Source organism: Ambystoma mexicanum, chromosome 3q (assembly GCF_040938575.1).
Source record: "Ambystoma mexicanum isolate Mex_15411 chromosome 3q, UKY_AmexF1_1, whole genome shotgun sequence".
NCBI lineage: Eukaryota > Metazoa > Chordata > Amphibia > Caudata > Ambystomatidae > Ambystoma > Ambystoma mexicanum.
Window position 1 is genome coordinate 899792605 of NC_090926.1, and position 18856 is coordinate 899811460.

General features: G+C 46.1%; 1 protein-coding gene across 2 annotated transcripts in view; it reads right to left on the minus strand.

The window, feature by feature from the left end:
- The window catches only part of CACNG5 (calcium voltage-gated channel auxiliary subunit gamma 5), a 589250-nt gene that overhangs the window by 475261 nt on the left and 95133 nt on the right, over positions 1-18856 (minus strand). The gene's annotated exons all lie outside the window — the stretch shown is intronic.

Sequence of the window (18856 nt, forward strand, 5' to 3'; positions counted from 1 at the left end):
AGATCACTATGCTGCTTCCGACGGAGAGCGGCGCCTCGCACTGCGCTCTCTCCTGGGTATGAGAGATGCAGGAAGCGCCAGAGCCCACCGTGTATGTCTTGCAGTGGATGGCGCTCCGTCACGGGCTTGTAGGGTTTCCTTCTTCCTTTTCGCCAAATGTAATAACGAGGCAATGGCAACAAGATGTGAGTTTCCTTGGTTTATTTATACGAGCCCGCCGGCACCACCTCTTCCTCCGTCTATCACCAACCGACACTGCTGTCACGCGAACTCCAGTCCCTGAACCATAACAAAGGAACAGGGGTTCGCGTGACAGCACGCGCAGCCTAGAACAGCACAAGATATTCCTGATCACTACATCTACCCAGTGCATCCTCCTGCAACTGCCTGCTGCCTGAGCCATCAAGACCCGGTATGCACCACTGAGCTATCCGATGAAGCCAGCCAAGCTTGCCACTTCAAGGAAATCACCACTGTGACAAAGCACCAACGTGCCCAACTCAAACTTTCAGACAACTTTGAGACAACTTGATCAAACCACCATTCGCAACATCAAACTACAAATTTAAAATGTCAAGCATCCTACATCCAACATACGGCTGCAGTGCCCAAGGGACTTGACATGCTCACTTGAAGACCCTGCAATGGTAACTGAGTACTGTCAAGACAACCTCGGAATTTTGAATGACAGCTTGAACCCTTGCAAGCAACAGAAAGGCCAGAATGATTTGGTCATGTCGCCAAAAGACTAAGGTAGTGAACTTGTGGACTAGGTGTCAGTGCCAGGTACATTGACTACCCTCACCATCAGACGTCACCATGGACCCTAGAGACTGGTTAATCCCTCTCTCATAGCCCTATCCCAAAGAATGATTTCTAAGACTATTTTGAGGTTTTCCTTTCTTCAAATGGGTGCCAATGTTTGATATCCAAGCTACCCATCCTGCCTATTGTAGATATTCAGTGTATACTGTTAATTTTCCCTGCAAAGGCTGGTGGTTGGTGTTTTAGTGAAATGTCAGTGTCTAACAAAAAATGTTATTTTTATTCAGACTAGCTTGTACATTACTTTTGTATCAATGTGCTGTGGATATTCGGATGCTTTCTTTAGTGGCCTAATTCTTTGAAGAGTGTAGTCTGACCCGGTCCAGTGCTATCTAATGCTATGGAATTTTGTCTGTTCAAACTTTATGAATGAAACACTTCTGAGTCAGGCAGAGATAGAGGTTTAGATATAGGACACAGAAAGATTTTTCCAAACCGTGTAGTACAATTTTGTTACATCGACCTTTAGGCGATGGCATGCACAAAGAGACGTTATACCCATGTGGATGTGTAGTCAACCATCACCGCTGCATATTTCCCATTCTGAGGCATAGTCCCACTACTCTGGTTTATTCTACATGGTTGATGGTTGGATTCCTTGTGATAAGAGGCTTTTCCCTTCAATGCATTCATCCCTGTCCATGCCAGCCCACCAGCACATTCCATGCACCCAATGCCCAGTGTGGGCGATTCCCAAGTGACCTTCATGCACTAAGCCTATGAGTAGGAAGTGCAAACTGTGGGCCGTATGATTACTCCGCTTCACAGAACCTCTTATCTGCGAGTTCGATGTCATACAAGTGGCAAAGAGATGGTATACTTGGCCACTGCTTGTAAAATTGTATTGCCTGCTAGGTCTTCAGTCCATTGTTCCTTGTTAATGCTGTTGCCTTTGTACCACATCATGTATGCTGACAAGGTGCAACAATATCTTCATGAACATAGAAAAATCAATGGAAGACGAGTGAAGCAGTCTGTCTTTTTTTTTTTGTTCCAACATGGAACACATTATATTTTAAACAATGTTTGTGGCCAGTCTTGTCAACCTGAGCATCATCTTCTTGGTCAAACTCGGTATCACTCCTGAGGTGGAATTTGCCTCTCAACACATGGCCCTGGCACATGTCAGAAGTTTTCGTTGTGGGACAGAATAGTGTTTCTCTAATTCCATGAAGTGCTCAGATGCGAATGCTGTCACGGTTCTTTTAGGTCTTGTTTCTGCATCAGTTTGTCACTCGATGCACTAGCATCCAAAGGGATGAATGTCTAGTTTTATGTTGAATGTGTGTAGGTTGGGTGAGTTAACAATGACCTGTTATTTGTTGGCAGGCCCTTGTCCGAATTCATTAAGGTGTCCGAGTTTCCTTACAAATTATGTCATAGTATTATGTAGGCCCATGAGGAATCACAGCAGTGTCTTATCGTACCTTGATTTCAGGCACCAACTCCTTTTCTATTGGCTTGTACTCTGACACCCGTATTGCATAGCCCAGGTATTCTACACCCGCTTGTGAAACTGAGCATTTAAAGTGAACCCACTCTTTTGTAATTGCCAAAGGGCTCTCTGCAGTATTCTGTCATGCTTCTCTTGTGGCCTTCATGAATGAAGATACTGGAAATAAATGACATGGGCTACTCCCTTGAGTAAGCGATCCATGAGTCAATGGAAGACTGGCTTGCCAGAGGACAGGCCAAAAGGAATCACTGTGCATTAATACACCCCTTTGGGATTCACAAAATCAGCTCTGAGATTCAGTTTACTTGTGCTTGATAGGTTGACTACACAAGTCCAATTTGAAATACAACTTTTCGAGGAGTGGTATGTGCTCTTTAATGTTGGTTATAGCGCAATGTTTTGTGACTCCTCTCCTGTTCAGACCTATTGAGCACACATAAGCTGGGGGATTTGCTCTCTTGTTTCCATGTGGCAACATAGGGCTGTGTCATCCAGTTGCTTCAACGGGCTCAACAACTTTATCTTTCACTAGGTCAGTGATACTGATTTAAAATTCCTCTCTGGCTGCCATTGGTCGGTCCCATAATGTTTGGGCATGGCTAGGATTTACTTGTATCCTGATCCACTTTTGATAGCCCTTGAAAAGCTATGTGGTCTCACAAAATAGGTCCACATATGTTAATAAAATTGAGCAGCTTCAGCTTCACCAGGAGTAAATGTTTTTGCACCATCCCAGAATTGGAGTGCTATCTTGGCAACTCTAGCTTTCTAAGAGCTAGTCATGGAGTAGACATTGCCAGCCAAAGTCTTTGGCGAAATTTCAAAGCCATCTAGGATAATATCCTATTTAGTAAAACGCTCTGTTTAATCTCTACATAGACCAAACCCTTGGGAGACCTGGTACAGGTATTTAGGGTTCACATTCATTCATATGCTGACACCCACACTTCATCTCTGTGTTTCGTCAGCCAATCAAGTTCACCTTCTTGTTTGTCTGACATAGAGCATTTAATAGCATATGCCGATTTTATATTTAATAATCTTGTTTACTACCCCTAGGAATGAATTATTAACCCCTACCCAACTTACTAAAGAGGGAATTTCACCCCCATTAGCTCCAGTAGTCAAAGATATAAGAGTTTGGCGCAATAACAGACATTAAAATGCACATTGATGCGAAAGCTCAAATGGGTCATTTTCAGCTCTCTCTTCTCTGGAAAGATTACATCCTTTTTCCCAGCTGCACTGTTCCCCTCAGTTACTCAGGCACTGGTCCTCACTCGCATTGGTGAGGAAATGCTATTCTACTGGGTGCAATTCAGACTGCTCCTTGACCTCTCAAATCCGCTCTCCACGCACCACCTGATTAGTAACCAGGAAACAGAAGTATCATCCGATCATGCAAACTTTGGCCCAGCTTCATTGGTACATTTAAAAGACCCAATTCTCTATGATATGATATGGCATTTATAACGCGCCTATAGACAAGTGTTTCGAGGCGCGAGTTGGGCTATGAGTTGGGTTGCATTGCCTACAAGGCTCTGGTTATACAACAACCCCCTTATGTGGCAGAAAAATATCAAGTTGCAGGTGGCCTTAGATCTACTCAAGGCCAAGGTAGTCTGTGTTTACACATCCCTAAGACACAGAAGTCTTAAACATCCAGACAGGCCTTCTTAGTTGCCTTGTTTCGATTTTGAAATCCCCTCTTTGTGCCTGTATCCTACATCGACATTCTTTCATTAAGGTCCTAATATTCTTTTGTATCTTAAATAATGTTCCAATTTTGATTTCTCCTGTACTGGATCTCTTGTTTCTGATAGTTGCTCTATTCTCCAATGCCCTCCGGGTTTCTTTTGTTTTCTTGAAATGAATAAGCTGCATTTATTTCTATAAAAAACAGTTCCAAGTGGCCTCAAATGCTAATCTGTAGTCAAGGGGATAGGGAACGGGTGGGGGGGTAGGGGGTAGTTCCAAGTTTGATGATATCCTGCCGGTAATTCCGGCGGGGTACGACCAAATGGTATAACCGTTTCCTCCACCTGTTATCTTGGTATTACTGGGATATTACAGGCGGCGGGAATACTGGTAATTCCCCATTCCATGGAATGACTCCATGAGGGGAATTGCCATTATATCGAGCACCTGTGCTGGAAATACCATCTCTTTTAAGTCGGTGGGGGGGCTGCGTTACCTCCAGCACTTGTGCCGGTAGAGTGCCGGGAAACGTTATTACTGGCACTTTTTTCCAGACTGGCAAACTTATAAAGAGCACCAATGTTCTCTGCTTGGTGCTGGACCAGGGAACTTACACTGACATTATCCTGCTGATGCAACGATGGACGGGAGTGGCATGCAGGAGGGAAACACAAACAGAGGTGAGGAGTAAAGATAGAATAAACCATGGAATGAGAACCTTTACCACAGCTAGGCTGAACGTTAGGATCCTGTGAATTCACCTGAATGTGCTTCCATTTCCTTTCTATATTGTTATATTCCTGCGATTTCAGTGAGGGCATATTTTAATTCATCTTCCACGTTTTGTTTTCTATGTTTCTGCTCTGAGTGGGATTTTCTGATCAAACTAATTTGTTTGTAAATTGTTGCAGATTAGTGGCCCCTTTTATGGATATTATCAACACGTTGCAATGACAACTAGTCTGACAGTCACTCTGACAAATCGCCAAAATGTTGTGCCTTGACGCCTATTGTTAATGCTTATTCTTTGGCAGATTTTGCGTTTTTCTTTTAGACTTGTTGTCAGTGCCGGTTTGACCGAATGACCAGCAACACCATAATCATGTTCCTAAGCCTCCAATTCAGAACGTATCCAGGCATCCTGTTGCTAGGCAATGCTACTACACCATTCGGATTGACGTCATATGCTGACATTCTTCCAGCTTGCAGAGGGTCCTTGAAGTCCTAGGACAGCAAACACGTTCTCAATTTAGACATCTACCTGACGCAGGGCCTGGCCTCTGAAGACTCACACCATGGGCCATGAGAGGATTATTGAGTTCATGTGCGTTCCCCTCCTTCACTGCTAACAAATGTAAGGCACATATGTAGGCAAGCATGTTTGATGTTAAGTGATATGGATGAGGATAATACAAAGTACCTTTTTGATGTTTTGACATGGTCCCTCGTGTGATTAACATGATTAACTAAGAAACACACTTTTCTTTGTCAGGTATTGATGGCTGCTTAGGACTGGCTTTTGTTAATACAAATACCATAATCCAGAAAGGTTCCCTTCTGCTAATACTGACCACAGAATAAATTCAAAGGACAATAGTTTCATATGTAAATAGGGCTTGCATTATAAAAAGAATATTTTGAATACAATTTAATTTGTAATTATAATTATTAGTATGCTATTTAATGAGCGTGGACCTAGCTTCAAGAAGCAACTGAGCGCTATACCTAGGTATACCACAATACAGATACACAACAGAGCGATTTACAGAGGAATACAACAGTTCAGATGCATAACAGAGCCTTTTTCAGAGATAATAACAGAGCAGATATACAGCTGGGGAAGGATACAGAGGGGCACAGAGGAGGGGTACAGCAGTACAGGATGCAGGGAGGAGATGGGCGGCCTTTCCTTTTTGCAGAGGCGGATTTCAAGTATGCACGTGTCCTGGCTTGTGGTGATGCGCTGTCCGTCAGAGATGCTGAGTTTCTCTGCAAGGTAACAGGACGACTGCCTTATAGATGATGCAGCAAGACTTAAAGATGATTTGTAAGTGCAGTAGGAGCCAGTGAAGGTTTCTGAAGGCTAGGGTGATGTGGTTGTATCTGCGTAGACCCTTGATTCGGCATGCGGCCGTGTGTAAGACACTTCTCAGGAGCACAAGGGAGGACGACGGGAAGCATTCAAGTGGGGTATTGTCCCATCTAGGTGGTGTAGGACCGGTGCTTGAACAGTGGATCTAAAGTTGTCTGGAGGGAGGAAGGGCTTGACTTTACGCAGGAGGGAGAGCTGATACCAAGCTGTCCGTGTTTTCTTAGCTATGTATGTCTTGAAGAAGAGGTGTTTGTCGATGTAGAACACGAGGGACTTGGGGCAGGAGGGGAGCTAGGGTATGAAGCCCTCAGGGTTCATGGTTAATAGCCAGGTCTGTATGTCTGGGTGTTTGGTGTTGTTGGTGAGGAGTAGGAATTTGGTCTTGGAGAGGTTGAGCTTCAAATATGCACTGGACATCCAAGACTGGTTCAGCGAGAGGCAGGTTTTGAGCCTGTTGATGTCCTTGATGGAGTCGATCTTGAGGTATAGCTGTGTGTTGTCAGCATATTGGTGTATGTGGATGCTGTGTGTGGCTAGGAAAGCTCCCAGCACTTTATGTATAGATATAAGATCACTGGGGAGAGGTTAGAACTCTCGGACTACACAGGTTACTGGTAGCATTGGCAATCTAGAGAAGTACATCTCAACAAACTGCTGGTGGTTGGAGAGGCAGGTCTTGAACTAGCATAGGACAAGATCACTGATCCCCATGCGCTGATGTCGGGTGTTCATGAGAACCACTTTATCATCAGCATTTCAGATCCCACATGGTAATTCCTGTAAACCTAGAGTAAAACCAGGGGCGGGGTGTGGGGGGCATCGTCAAAGATGTTGAGGGCGCCATCAACCACCTGTACAGTTGCCGTCTCCATGCTGCATCTGGATCTGAACCCATATTGGTAGGTTTGGAGGAGATTGTTGGTGTTGATGTGTTGCTGCAGATGCGCAGCTACAGCTTTCTTGATGATCTTACCTAGGAAGGGAAGATGGGTGATGGGGTGACAGTTACCTAGGTTGTTGGGATCGAGAGTGGGTTTCTCTAGTAGAGGGAGGATTTCTCCTGTCTTTAACGTCGATGCGAAGGTGCCATGAGTTAGGGAGCTGTTCATGAGCTCCAGGTAGGGAAGGCGAGTGTCTCGAAGATGGATGCTTGGAGGTTGTCGTCTGTATACGATGTGGCTTTGAGGGTGGTCACGGTTTCTACCAGTTCCTCTGTAGAGAGTGTCTTGAATGATGTCCAGGGTGTGCAGATTTTGTGCGTGAGGTGGGTCTGTAGATGCAGAGCTAGTGTCTATGTGCTGGTGTGAGGATTTGTGGGCCAACTAAGTTTTATAGGTGCAGTCCTCAAGGGACAGCCAGGAAACAGTGGTGTTGGGGGTTTGTAGGGCCTCAGATCACAAGGGAAACCTCCAGACACATGCACAAACTCACTGCTGAGTTGCTCGAACCACCATCTCAACTTTCCTCGTCACCTTAGCTGCCCAAAACGTCCCGGACTCCATCCTCACAGCCTACAATGCCCTGAAAGTCCACACACTTGACTCTCATGTACCTCTCAAAACACCATCCAAAAGAAACCTTGCACCTACAACTGGTTCTCCGACGAACCTATATCCCTACGCAAACACAAAGGAGCCTTAGAACACCTCTGGAGAAAAAGACCCTACACCGACAACAAAAACGTTTTTCACACTGCAGCCAAAACATACAAAGCTGCCGTCATCTCCACCAAATCATCCATCTATAACTCAAGAATTAGTGAAGCCAGCTCTAACACTAAAGAGCTCTTCAAAATCTTCAAAGAACTTGAAACCCCAGCACCCCCTATCACCAACTTTCCCAAGGACAAAGCTTGGTGCACTACTGTTCAAGCAGCTCTATCTGATAAAACCACCAAATTAACAAGATATCCTCAAGAAATCACTGGTTACTGGCAGAGACACCTCCCTCTCCATCCCTGAAGAACCTCCACCCCCCGCCCGGGTGTGCCAATGAGGAGAATCTCGGTCTTACAGGCATTAAGGCAGAGATCATTGGCGGCACACCACTCCTGGACACCACTCCTGGATGGCAAACAGACAGTCAGAGATGAGAGAAGGAGTAGCCTGAAAATGAGCTGAGAGTCATCCACATAGCACTGGAAGTTGGGGCAGAGCGCGGCAATGTGGTGAGCAAGAAGTGCTAGGTATTGGTTGAAAAGCTAGGGAGAGAGGTTACACCCCTGGGCAACACCACAGGTAGAGATAGAGATAGAGGAGAGGAAGGATCCAAGTTGTACCTGGGAGGGTCGATCAGAGAGGAAAGAAGCCAGCCACGCCAGGTCCTGACCGGTTATACCCAGGTTATCACGGAGACGGTTGAGCAGGATGGCATGGTTGACCGTGACAAAGGCAGAAGAGAGATCAAGTAAGATGAGGACACAGGGGGTGTTGGAATCAAGGTTGGAGAGACAGTCTTCACAGATGTTCAGGAGAGCAGTTGCCGTGCTTCTGGCATCTCTGAAGCCAGACTGATGATCATGGAGACAACCAACAGTTTCAATGTGACGATTGAGCAGGGAGATGGCCAGCTTTTCCAAGTGTTTGCCCAGGAAAGGAGTGATGGAGATTGGGCAATAGTTAGCCGGACAGGACGGGTCGGAAGAGGGTTTCTTAAGAAGATGATGCACAAGGGAGTGCTTCAGGGGGGAAGGGAAGACTCCAGTGGTGAAGGAGTGGTTGCAGATGTCGACCAGACCAGGAGCCAGGGAGTCAATGTGGTCCTTCATGGTTTTGGAGGAACAGGGATGAACCTGTTTTGACAAGACTTTCATAGATCGGACTTGTCTAGAAACTTTGTCTGGGAAGAACAGGGGAAAGGCAGAGAAGGAGGGAGGAGAGGTGGTCGAAGAAGGGCCATAGGAAGAACAGGGAGTAGAGGGAGGAAGGGGAGAGGAGGAGAGAGAGGACAGGATGTCCTGAGTTTTAGAGATGAAATGAGAAGCCAGTGCCGTGCAGAGGGCCTGGGCAGGGACAGGAGAGGTAGAGACTGCGCAACAACCGCAAATTGGACCTATCAACCCCCAACAAGTCACCAATACATCTTTCTATTTCTTTTTTGGCAGCTCGACAGACACTATCGTACCATTCTGCCTTGGCTGCGGCTTTTTGTTTAATAGTTGTAATGGGGACGGAAACATGCAGTAGAATATTGCTCTTGAGTTTTTCAAACTCTTCCAAAATGGCAGCATCCTCACTCCCCGGCTTACTGATAACTTCTATTTTATCAAGAATAGAAACATACATTGGCCCTCATTACAAGTCAGGCGTTAAGGGGTTAACAGCGCCGTAAAGAGCGTCGGCGCCGTTAAACCCTTAACGCCTGATTACAAGTGTCCCTTTGCGGGTTGGTGTTTCATGCCTGCTTTTAGCAGGCATTAAAAATCCAACCCGCAAAGGGACTTTGGAGCTAATTACGGCACCGTAATTTACGGTGCCGTAATTAGCGCCTTCCCCATTCCCATTATGCCCTATGGGGGCAAAAATGGGAATGGGGAAGGGGCCATGGTGAATGGGGAATTACTGCTCCGCCAACCTTGGAATGGGGCGGTAATTCCGCCATCCACCATGGCGGAGTCGGTGAGTTACCGGCATGGACCATGGTGCTATTAGCACCATGGTCCACCGCCAGGGTCGTAATGAGGGCCATTGACTGTTTAAACTCAGGAGATAGAACTTTTTCCCATTTTAATGACTTGCAAGCATGGCCCTCAACCACAATCTGTTGAGAACCTAGAGCAATATTTCCAGTGCAAGGCGCAACTATATCCCACAAGAGGCAAATGGATAAAGGGAGATGGTCACTTTCTGTTCTATCAAGTACTTTAAAATCACCCACCTATGCCCAGTCAGTTGTAGAAATGAAGATATTAGTGTAGAACCATTGTGCCCACTAAAGGTCTTTTCTGCTGGTCGGGAGGTGACCAATCTGCCATTACAAGCTCTTAAATTTTGATTATACATAATACAGGATGATTGAACAGCTAAACGGTGCATTCTTAGGGCACAAGCGGCAAACAAGGCTGGAATGTCTCAGGCCTGATCTTGGCCATCCCACAACACTTCCAAATCCTTAAGTGGTTCTAGCTGTAAATTAAAATCTCCTACCACTATTGTCAGATATTTTAATGGCAGTGGGGAGATGTCATAGTTTGAAGACACTACAGACATGCCAGACCATTCAAACTTGATGGCCAATTATAGAGGTTAATTAAGAGTAAACATTCAACTTTATTGGTCTTAATAGTAAGCATTTGAACATCTATAGAGTGTGTTGTAACTACCTCAGCTCCCAATCCAGGGACACCTCAATCCAGACAAGTAATCCACCACATGGACTGCCTTCAATCCCTTAGACGCAGGAAAACAAAAAGTACTGATATCCTTGAGTCTTTACTGGGTCCAAATCCTAAATCTCCTGCAGAGCAATTATATTGACTCCTTTATTAAAGGAGATCCACACCAGGTCATCCAACAATCTACTGAATCCTGCAATGTTCCAAGAAAGGAGACTAAAACCCCTGTTCACCTGGGCCCCCTATCATAACTCCGGCTCCTGCTATACCCAGTCAATCTACTGCCTCTAGATCAGCAGGACTAACATCTGAGCTTTGTGTGCAGGAATCAGTGGCCCAATAATTACTTTCACTTTCACTTTCACTTCTAGTATGAGCATGTAAATGGGCAGATGTAATTTGAAATCCCGTAGAGTGTTGCCCAGATATATGTGGGCCTGGATACCTAGAACTAAAAGCATGCAGATCAAAATAAGAGTGTATATTTGCGACGCGCTTGCGGCATACAGTACATTTATACCTCATTGATTGCAACATTCCAGTATATATATATATATATATATATATATTATAGATAATAATTAAACAATGGCAGCAATGCTAATTCAATAAAAACTCAGAGGCACTATTCCACTTAGGTAGTTCTATACGTATAATGTCATTACGGCTAATCGAAGATAGCTGGGAAATATTTCCAAACATTGCTAAAAGAAAGTTGTGGTTTACGAATGGACTCTACGCTTTAGGGGAAAGTTCTTCTAACTTTACGAACTCGGCAAATAAAACTTTTTCATATAGCTCACAATACCCCTTAAGTAGTCCGAATTGCTGATCCATAGGACCCAAAGTGTGCAAGTTTGATGGAAAAGTAGCCGCAGATGATTCATTCGTTGGAACAGCTAGCGTGGAACAAGAAATTACTGCGTCTTTAGATGTAAAACTTGGCTCAACATCCTTTTGTGTGAAGTCAGGAAGAAACTGATTTGTTACCATATTTGGTGGATTTGCTTTGCAGGGGCATACCCACTTATCAAGGGGCCCCTGTAATATCACTTGTCTAATTGTTCCATCTCCCTGGTCCTTGGTAATAACCATTTGTCGGGGACTAGGTGAAGATGCTTTCTGTTTAGGGTGATTCAGAATAGTGCGTGCGTTGGTCATATTCGAAAAAAACACACACTTATTATTTTGACAGGGTTTGTGAACTAGATGTCCTTTCTGACATTTATTTCGCGCAATAGGAGGGCTGTCAATCATAGACATCTGTAGCAGCCATGATATAAAAAGAATCCTGCGGCAAATCGTGTGTCGTAAACCAGCTTTTTCCACATTGTGTACAGAACCATTGGGCTGATATATATCATTAGATGCTTCTGGTTTCAACAATCTTATGAATATTACAACTTTGACTGCAATCCAGAATAATGTCAACAACTTTAGCTACAAAATATTTTAACTCCTGCTGCTCTACTACTATATTCGAACAGAGAGTAAGTAAAGCCTCCATCGTAGAAAGAATTGAATTAACTGAGGAAAGGAATGTTTCTTCTCCTACAAAAGAAAAATGTCTTGGGGAGGCTGATGTGACATCATCATAGTCACTTCGACTTTAAGAAGATTCCGACAAAGACATCAACACTTCCAAATCGGGACTTACTGAAAGATTGGTGCCAATAATATTATTGAGACTAGCCGAGGTAGGTCCTAAAGAGATTCTCTTGAGGCTCTGACAAAGGTTAAGAAGAGAACCATTGTTGTCTATGGACAGTGAACTATGTATATAGCTGCTATTAGGATATAGCTGCTATTAGGATTATCCAACAGCTCATTAGAAGGAAATTGTTCTAATGCAGGTTCCTCAACAGCGGAAGACATTACAATAGGTTCCAGGGCCTGCAGAGACACAGGAGCCGCATCAAGAAAACCAGTAGTTTTTGGTTGAGAAGCAGCAGGCACATTTAATTAGTCTTTTTTGTCTCTTTTTGGGTGGGGCACTTCATTCGGCCCATTAGTATGTTTGGCAGGACTCCGTAATCGTTTTCTCGACTTTGAAGCCTCACCACAGAGACCATGGTCCTCATCACGGGTCTGGCGGTAACCCGGCCAGTGCTACTAGCGGGTTGCCGCCGAACCCGTAATAATTTACTGGCATCTGACTTCCCGGTGCCACCGGGCTATTAAAAGTCCGGAGGCCGGGAAGTCAGGCACCGGTACATTTGTTAATTCCCATTCCCATAGAATGCTATGGGACTCTATGGGAGAGGGGACACAGGAGCACCGGCACCGTTAGAAACGGTACCAGTGCTCTCGTGACAAGTCTGCCTACCGTGGCCACTGCGCCCGACAGGGTCAGACCTGCTGGGCACAGCGGCTCCGGCAGGCAGACTTGTAGTTTGCCAGTCCGTAAACAAGGATGCTGGTGAGCTTACCGGCACCCTTGTTTCCGGAACGGGAAACTTATAGTGAGAATGCATATCTTTTAGTTGTTTTCATAGCAGCAGTAAAACAATGAAACAGTGTTTGCACAAGTAATACACAATTACAAACTTATGGGCGGACAGATCACTCAGGCATGGTATGCAAAGATTACAGACCTCCCAGGCCAGCCGGTCCTAGAAAGCAAACTCGGCTAGAAAGAGGGGGAATGTCTGGACAATTGAACTCAAGGAAGCTCAGTGTTCAACTTAAAATATGCACCGTGCGCGAAGAAATAATGGCTGCACTTCAGATGGTTAAGTCTCATAAGAGGGCACCTTGCACTTACGAACATCACAAAAAATCTGCCCCTAAGCAGAAGAGGCCAGCTTTAAAGGACCCAGCTGGCTCAGATAGAGCTACTCCAGTACAAGTACCTCTGCAGGGTGCAATGTGCACTCCCCGCTTGCCTAGGTGGTACTTTTTGTGAAGTGTACAATCTCAACTTGAGGGGTTGTCGCCACCGCAATTGTGGCGGGTTTGCAGCTCGTCTGGTAACTCCAAGCGATTCGCTGGTCGCAGTCCTGGTTCAGGCACAGAGCACAAGGTAGGGAGCTTGGGTCTCTGTCCCTCGCTAATCGCGGGGTAATGCAACCCTCACCCCCTCACTGCCGTCACTTGGAGGGTTGGAGCAGGACCACAGAAACACAGGAACGCTGCGACTGACAGCCAATGAGGTTAGAGAAAAGGCACAAGAGACGCACAAGGAACGTGACAAGCCGCACTGCAACACGAAATCTGATTTTTTTTCCTGTGGCACTATGCGCACTATTAATGCAAATATATGAATGGAGCTGTGCGGATGAAAGCAGTGTGAGAGACAAGTGTATTTTCCTATTTTTGCTGGGAGTATTTTTACTCGCTCTTTTTTTGTGGAAGTATTTGCCTATTTCTTGGGAGTAAAAGTGGCTGATACACCCCTTATCTGTAAGGCTGGTTGTAGTGGTTAATGGCTTTCCCATCTGAATCTTATTGCAATCTATCTATTCTTTCAACTGCATGCTAATGTTAAAAAATATATATATAAATATAAATCTTAATATATTTATGTTTTTTTAATATGCTTCCCACCATTCTGAGCCATGTTGCTAATTGTTAAAATTCAAAGCATGTGCAGGTTGGACTTTCTAGAACATGCTTCCGTAGACGGGCTGTTTCTATGTTGTATTTTTCCTGCAAAGATATAGACAAACAGCCTGTAAAACCCACGTGTCTACGCTCCAAAATTGAGATATTCTGATTATATATTATGTAATCTTACCTTCTCTGTCAAAGCGATAGAGATCATTGGAGATTTGCAGTGAATAGCGGACAAAACCCTTACCTTGATTACCATAGTGTTAAAAAGTCTGTTCACAAATGAGGAAACCTTTGCTAGTAGCATTGCTTACATCGTCAGTAAATGACAAACTCATGGCGTGTGCATTCTAACTACAAGAATTCAGGGGTCATCTTAGAACAGTGGAAGTCAACTTGGATAGAAGTAATTTCGTAAATTTACACTTTGTCAAAAGCTTAGATTGCATCAAATTGCAGTTGCCCTCACGTTATGGTGTATTGTAATTACGGATTCCTTCAAAACCATTGTTTGTATTATCTCAAACGGATATTTATAGTCATTAATTAAACATCAATAACATGTGTTTACTTTTCATATTTGTTCCGTATATAGTAACAACCTATTTCACAAACAGATGATGAAATGTCAAATATAAACAAAGTAATAAAGTTACACGCCATGTTACCATAACCATTCTTATAAAAAACATGAAAGGTCACAATCCTGATGGCTTCCTCTTAATGCCATTGAATACAATGTTTTTAATCCAGAACACTTCTGGTTGCAATAAACTCTGATTCAGATTTCCACCTCTTGATGACAAACGTACTTGTTCTAAAATTATAAAATGTAATTTGAAAATGTCATGTCCATTATTTAAGAAGTGTGAAGCTACTGGACAGCCAGATACCAGACCTTCCGGAATTACCATCACCGTTAATTCCGGCAGTGGAATACCGGATGCCCAAGACCCTGGCGCCTGTATTACTGGCACATTGGTAATACGAGCACGGATTTGCCGGTAATACTGGCAATAATTAGAAGGTATCACTGGCAAACCTCTGGCGGGGATACCAACACCTCAGAGCAGCCGATATATGGATACAGGTGATGTCAAACAGACCACAGGTGCACCCAATCCACCCAGGTGCACCCAATGCACACAGGAAGAGTACTAAAAGGACACAACTGCCCCAAAAACACTTACCAACACAACATGGACCTGGAGGTGCTGCATGCTGATTCACAGCTGCTAGTGCTGGAGTACCAGCCGTGGCGACAGGGGGCCAGGGAGAGAAGGAGGAGGAAGATACTGCTGTAGATGGGGATGCAGGTGGCGAGGAGGAGTCATTCAGTGATCCCATGCACAAGGGCCACACCACGGACCCTCACGGACACACACATCCTCACCCTGTACCACCTCTGTGCCACCTTGACAGGGAGACCATCAAAGAGCTCCTCACCCACATCCAGGAGTACATAGGAAGCAGATTCGGCATCAGGACAGTCATACCAGTGCTGATAAAGCTGGTCTCGGACCTGTACTTCCTGGCCCCTGGCACGTTCATGCACTCTGTGAGCCAGGCCCATGTCATATTGGAACCTACATTCTTCAGAATGCTGGTGCAGGTGCTGGAGGCCCTCCTGTGCCATGTTGGCCAACATATTAGCCTCCCCACCACCCTGATACAGCTCAATGCCACCAAGGCCCAGTAGAAGCAAGACACTGCAGCACAACACCGGTTTGAATCCCAAACCCGCGCTTAGAAACCAATCTTTGGTATTGAGCACGTTACAAAAGAACAGTTATAATTGCGGGCATGACTAATGTGGTAGCAGCATTGGATTGCACGGATCTGGAGCTGGTGCTCCCCCCATGCCTCAGAAGAGGTCGACAAGAACCAGAAGCAGTTCCATTCCTTCAACGTCCAGGTGACCTGGGGCGCCAACCTGAGCATCATGCACTGCTCTGCCTGCCACAAAGGACAAATGACCCAGATGTTGGGTGAGTACATCTACAATTCCATCTACCTTGAAGCTTGAGTGACAGCCAATGGGAAGGGTTGTAACAATGTAACAAATGCATGTCCGGAATGCACCCTCCACATGCAGGACCCACCAGCGCACCATAAATTGACAGGCCACAACACACAGCGGTAGCACATGACTTGAGTTGTAGCAGTCACTGAGCAGGCCAGTGCAACCCCAACTGGACATCCACACTAAATGCACTCCAGGTACCAGGATGCAACAAACCCTTCCCACGATATTGCAAAGGCAGTGTATGACCAGACATGGCCACCTAGGGTTACCAAATGCATGTCCTGGGACAACACTCTGAGCAGTGCAATAAGCATGCAAGGACTGGAATTTGAAACACTATAGCACAATGTGAAATGGGGCATGCATGCACAGACTGATCATTGCAATGCCAACATCACGGGAAAAGGCGCTACCAATCGACAGAACTCACACCTGTGTCTCTCCATCTTGTAGGTGACTCTGGATACCCACTGTTTCTGTGGCTGATGACCCCTCTCAGGAGTCCCCAGAAGCCAAATGAAGTAACGTACAACTGAGCCCTTGTGAGGACCAGGGTGGTGATTGAGCGGACCTTTGGCCTCCTAATGGCCGATTCAGGTGCCTGCATTGGCCTGGGGGTGCACTCATGTTGGGCCTGAGAAGATGGGAGCAATTGTATTGGCCTGTGCAATGCTTCACAATATTTGCATCAGGTACAACATACCACTGACCCCAGATCTGGACATTCCTCCCCCAGAGGATGACGATGCTTTACCAGTCGATCACATGCACCCACGCACTGAGCACATTGAGGCCAGGGATGGACACATGACCCAGCAAGAACTCACAAAGAACTTTTTCTGCGACCCCATCCACTCAGCACTTGCCTTGCACCTTACTGTATATCATGCATAATCACAGTAAACACTTGTTTGAAGAAATGGAATGTCCAGTTATTGCTTCAAGTGAAAAGGATGCATGTAACAGTAACGTGAATCCACCCATACCCTCCACAGACACCCCCTCCAACACCTCCCCAAACACCCCCCAACCCCTCCTCAACACCCCTTGCCAAACACCCCTCCCCCAAAAAAAACTCCAGCCATCTCCAAATACCTCCCTTCACCCCCTCACAAAACACCCCCCTCCAGCATCTCCCCAAACACCCCCAGTAGAGCACTCAGTCAGTATCATTGTCACTTACGGGCCATCTTGGCAAAGGAGCTCTTGCCAAACTCTTGTGTGGACCATAGTCTCTGTGACTGGTGGCTTGGGCTGACTTGCTGAGAGCCCTCAGTGGTGTTCATGGATGTGGGTGGGTCTGACCCCTTGGCCTGCATGTTGTCCAGACACAGAGTTGGACGGCATGTATCATGACCTTTACCACGGATGAGGTGATCTCATTCTCCCCCTCACTCTTTTTGTAAGGGTGAGGAGGGCTGCAGTTGCACGGCCTCTGGACTTAGCACTCCTGCGGCTGGAGGTCTGCACACATTCCTTCATAACTTTCATCTTATTCAGTTGTTCATGTGCAATGTCGGTAAATTCTCCTTTCTGAGCCTCTATTGCACGCAGGTGTGCATCGATGGTACGGTGATAATGGTGGGGGGCTATGAGGTGATGAGAATGTGCAACAGGCTGAAGGGTATGTAGTGTTGTCGTCCTCCTCCTACTCTGTGGCAAACCAACCACGATGGCCTGGTGGCTGCTGTACGCGTAGTGGAGTGGGGGGCACAGGAGGGACACTGATCAAAGGTGCGGTGGTTGCAACTGTGCCACACGCAGCAGTGGGTGGGAATGGTGCTGGTGGGGCTGATGGTGCTACTGGTGAGGCTGATGGTGGTGAGGCTGAGGGTGCTGGGGCTGATGGTGCTTGCGGTGAGGCTGGCAGGGCCGATGGTGTCTGTGATGTGGCAGTTTTACTGCGCTGCCGCCTGGGCCTGCTTGCCTTTGCAGGTCTGCCTGCAGATGCTCGGCCTGATGACGGTCCTGGGCCATCACTTTCGGAGGACTGTGTGCCTGTTAGGACGAGATGAGCATGTGGTTTGAATTCTGGGTGTCATGACTGCGGCTTTGTATTTCATTCATGCTACATTGTGTGTGTACTGCTCTTGTCGGGTGACTTCCCTGGTGTGTTGGCTCTGATGTATGCATCTACATGTGGGTGGTGGGAGTGCACATTGCATGTTGGTCTGCCAAGGTGGTATGTTGTTGTGTGTGTTGTGTGTGTGGTGGGCCTACAAGTCATGTCCTGTCCTACCTTGGCACACGAATGGGACTGTACATATTGGCAGCAGTGCATGTGCATGGCTACTTCTCTACGCATCCCCTTGCATGCGTCTTGGATCAGGTCATTTGCTGTGTCTGACATGTGTTGGACTCTCTGCCTAGGGATGCATGTATATGGACGCAGGAATTGCATTGACATGTGTTTTTTGTACTCACCAACATCACCTTGGGTTCCGACTTCTGCCTCTGCCATACCAACGCTCTTGATGCCCTCCAAGTGCCTGATGGAGCTTCACCTTTCCTCCCAGAACATGAGGGTGAGGGGTTACAACATCCCTCCTACTGTGGCTGAGTATTCCCTCCTGTGGGTGGCGATGATTTTGTGCACCCTCATTTGAAGGTCACCCCAGTGCTTGTGGCAGTCCCTGGTTGTGCAGGGAACAGTACCCATTGCTGTCACGCTGTCCGCAACCACACGCCATATGGTGATTTGCGGTTTTGCTGTGACCGGCCCCAAACAGCTCACCGGCGTGCTGGACTACTGTGTCCACCAATGATGTAAGTTCTGCCTCAGAGAACTTGAGTTTCCTCATGAGGACAACAGCGTCACGTGCCTTCCTTTATTGTGACATGTTTTATGCCTCCTCTCGCACTAAATGGCAACAG